The sequence below is a fragment of the Haematobia irritans genome, chromosome 3 (genome assembly GCF_050003625.1).
Source record: "Haematobia irritans isolate KBUSLIRL chromosome 3, ASM5000362v1, whole genome shotgun sequence".
In the NCBI taxonomy this organism is placed as follows: domain Eukaryota; kingdom Metazoa; phylum Arthropoda; class Insecta; order Diptera; family Muscidae; genus Haematobia; species Haematobia irritans.
The window spans coordinates 100,931,625-100,935,996 of record NC_134399.1 but is presented as its reverse complement, the minus strand read 5'-3'; positions in this window follow the sequence as shown (position 1 = coordinate 100,935,996).

Below are 4,372 nucleotides of genomic sequence, written 5' to 3'. Positions count from 1 at the left end.
TATCTCCTTAAATATGCGTCCTAGAGCGAAAAGGACTTTAATTCGTGACCACCCCCAAAAAATTGAAAAATCCACCCAAAACCTAAAAAAATTGAAATTTTTATATGAAAACCTTCTTTTGCCCATATCTCCTTAAATATGCGTCCTAGAGCGAAAAGGACTTTAATTCGTGACCACCCCAAAAAATTGACAAATCCACCCAAAACCTAAAAAAATTGAAATTCTTTTGCCCATATCTCCTTAAATATGCGTCCTAGAGTGAAAAGGACTTTAATTCGTGACCACCCCCAAAAAATTGAAAAATCCACCCAAAACCTAAAAAAATTGAAATTTTTATATGAAAAACTTCTTTTGCCCATATCTCCTAAACTAAGCGTCCTAGAGCGAAAAGGACTATAATTCGTGACCACCCCAAAAAATTGAAAAATCCACCCAAAACCTAAAAAAATTGAAGTTTTTATATGAAAAACTTTTTTTTGCCATATCTCCTTAAATATGCGTCCTAGAGCGAAAAGGACTTTAATTCGTGACCACCCCAAAAAATTGAAAAATCCACCCAAAACCTAAAAAAATTGAAATTTTTATATGAAAACCTTCTTTTGCCCATATCTCCTTAAATATGCGTCCTAGAGCGAAAAGGACTTTAATTCGTGACCACCCCCAAAAAATTGAAAAATCCACCCAAAACCTAAAAAAATTGAAATTTTTATATGAAAAACTTCTTTTGCCCATATCTCCTTAAATATGCGTCCTAGAGCGAAAAGGACTTTAATTCGTGACCACCCCCAAAAAATTGAAAAATCCACCCCAAAAAACCTAAAAAAATTGAAATTTTTATACGAAAACCTTCTTTTGCCCATATCTCCTTAAATATGCGTCCTAGAGCGAAAAGGACTTTAATTCGTGACCACCCCAAAATATTGAAAAATCCACCCAAAACCTAAAAAAAATTTAAATTTTTATATGAATAACTTCTTTTGCCCATATCTCCTTAAATATGCGTCCTAGAGCGAAAAGGACTTTAATTCGTGACCACCCCCAAAAAATTGAAAAATCCACCCAAAACCCAAAAAACTTGAAATTTTTATATGAAAAACTTCTTTTGCCCATATCTCCTAAACTAAGCGTCCTAGAGCGAAAAGGACTATAATTCGTGACCACCCTCAAACAATTGAAAAATCCACCCAAAACCTAAAAAAATTGAAATTTTTATATGAAAAACTTCTTTTGCCCATATCTCCTTAAATATGCGTCCTAGAGCGAAAAGGACTTAAATTCGTGACCACCCCAAAAAATTGAAAAATCCACCCAAAACCTAAAAAAAATTGAAATTTTTATATGAAAAACTTCTTTTGCCCATATCTCCTAAACTAAGCGTCCTAGAGCGAAAAGGACTTTAATTCGTGACCACCCCCAAAAAATTTAAAAATCCACCCAAAACCTAAAAAAATTGAAATTTTTATATGAAAACCTTCTTTTGCCCATATCTCCTTAAATATGCGTCCTAGAGCGAAAAGGACTTTAATTCGTGACCACCCCCAAAAAATTGAAAAATCCACCCAAAACCTAAAAAAATTGAAATTTTTATATGAAAAACTTCTCTTGCCCATATCTCCTTAAATATGCGTCCTAGAGAGAAAAGGACTTTAATTCGTGACCACCCCCAAAAAATTGAAAAATCCACCCAAAACCTAAAAAAAATTAAATTTTTATATGAAAAACTTCTTTTGCCCATATCTCCTTAAATATGCGTCCTAGAGCGAAAAGGACTTTAATTCGTGACCACCCCCAAAAAATTGAAAAATCCACCCAAAACCTAAAAAATTTGAAATTTTTATATGAAAAACTTCTTTTGCCCATATCTCCTTAAATATGCGTCCTAGAGCGAAAAGGACTTTAATTCGTGACCACCCCAAAAAATTGAAAAATCCACCCAAAACCTAAAAAAATTGAAATTCTTTTGCCCATATCTCCTTAAATATGCGTCCTAGAGCGAAAAGGACTTTAATTCGTGACCACCCCCAAAAAATTGAAAAATCCACCCAAAACCTAAAAAAATTGAAATTTTTATATGAAAAACTTCTTTTGCCCATATCTCCTAAACTAAGCGTCCTAGAGCGAAAAGGACTATAATTCGTGACCACCCCAAAAAATTGAAAAAACTTGTTTTACCATATCTCCTTAAATATGCGTCCTAGAGCGAAAAGGACTTTAATTCGTGACCACCCCAAAAAATTGAAAAATCCATCCAAAACCTAAAAAAATTGAAATTTTTATATGAAAACCTTCTTTTGCCCATATCTCCTTAAATATGCGTCCTAGAGCGAAAAGGACTTTAATTCGTGACCACCCCAAAATATTGAAAAATCCACCCAAAACCTAAAAAAATTGAAATTTTTATATGAAAAACTTCTTTTGCCCATATCTCCTTAAATATGCGTCCTAGAGCGAAAAGGACTTTAATTCGTGACCACCCCCAAAAAATTGAAAAATCCACCCCAAAAAACCTAAAAAAATTGAAATTTTTATATGAAAACCTTCTTTTGCCCATATCTCCTTAAATATGCGTCCTAGAGCGAAAAGGACTTTAATTCGTGACCACCCCAAAATATTGAAAAATCCACCCAAAACCTAAAAAAAATTGAAATTTTTATATGAAAAACTTCTTTTGCCATATCTCCTTAAATATGCGTCCTAGAGCGAAAAGGACTTTAATTCGTGGCCACCCTCAAACAATTGAAAAATCCACCCAAAACCTAAAAAAATTGAAATTTTTATATGAAAAACTTCTTTTGCCCATATCTCCTAAACTAAGCGTCCTAGAGCGAAAAGGACTTTAATTCGTGACCACCCCCAAAAAATTGAAAAATCCACCCAAAACCTAAAAAAATTGAAATTTTAAATGAAAAACTTCTTTTGCCCATATCTCCTTAAATATGCGTCCTAGAGCGAAAAGGACTTTAATTCGTGACCACCCCCAAAAAATTGAAAAATCCACCCAAAACCTAAAAAATTTTAATTTTTATATGAAAAACTTCTTTTGCCCATATCTCCTTAAATATGCGTCCTAGAGCGAAAAGGACTTAAATTCGTGACCACCCCAAAAAATTGAAAAATCCACCCAAAACCTAAAAAAATTGAAATTTTTATATGAAAACCTTCTTTTGCCCATATCTCCTTAAATATGCGTCCTAGAGCGAAAAGGACTTTAATTCGTGACCACCCTCAAACAATTGAAAAATCCACCCAAAACCTAAAAAAATTGAAATTTTTTATATGAAAAATTTCTTTTGCCCATATCTCCTTAAATATGCGTCCTAGAGCAAAAAGGACTTTAATTCGTGACCACCCCCAAAAAATTGAAAAATCCACCCAAAACTAAAAAAGGTTGAAATTTTTATATGGAAAACTTCTTTTGCCCATATCTCCTTAAATATGCGTCCTAGAGCGAAAAGGACTTTAATTCGTGACCACCCCAAAATATTGAAAAATCCACCCAAAACCTAAAAAAAATTGAAATTGTTATATGAAAAACTTCTTTTGCCCATATCTCCTTAAATATGCGTCCTAGAGCGAAAAGGACTTTAATTCGTGACCACCCCCAAAAAATTGAAAAATCCACCCAAAACCCAAAAAAATTTAAATTTTTATATGAAAAACTTCTTTTGCCCATATCTCCTAAACTAAGCGTCCTAGAGCGAAAAGGACTTTAATTCGTGACCACCCCCAAAAAATTGAAAAATCCACCCAAAACCTAAAAAAATTGAAATTTTTATATGAAAAAATTCTTTTGCCCATATCTCCTTAAATATGCGTCCTAGAGCGAAAAGGACTTTAATTCGTGACCACCCCCAAAAAATTGAAAAATCCACCCAAAACCTAAAAAAATTGAAATTTTTATATGAAAAACTTCTCTTGCCCATATCTCCTTAAATATGCGTCCTAGAGAGAAAAGGACTTTAATTCGTGACCACCCCCAAAAAATTGAAAAATCCACCCAAAACCTAAAAAAAAATAAATTTTTATATGAAAAACTTCTTTTGCCCATATCTCCTTAAATATGCGTCCTAGAGCGAAAAGGACTTTAATTCGTGACCACCCCCAAAAAATTGAAAAATCCACCCAAAACCTAAAAAATTTGAAATTTTTATATGAAAAACTTCTTTTGCCCATATCTCCTTAAATATGCGTCCTAGAGCGAAAAGGACTTTAATTCGTGACCACCCCAAAAAATTGAAAAATCCACCCAAAACCTAAAAAAATTGAAATTCTTTTGCCCATATCTCCTTAAATATGCGTCCTAGAGCGAAAAGGACTTTAATTCGTGACCACCCCCAAAAAATTGAAAAATCCACCCAAAACCTAAAAAAAT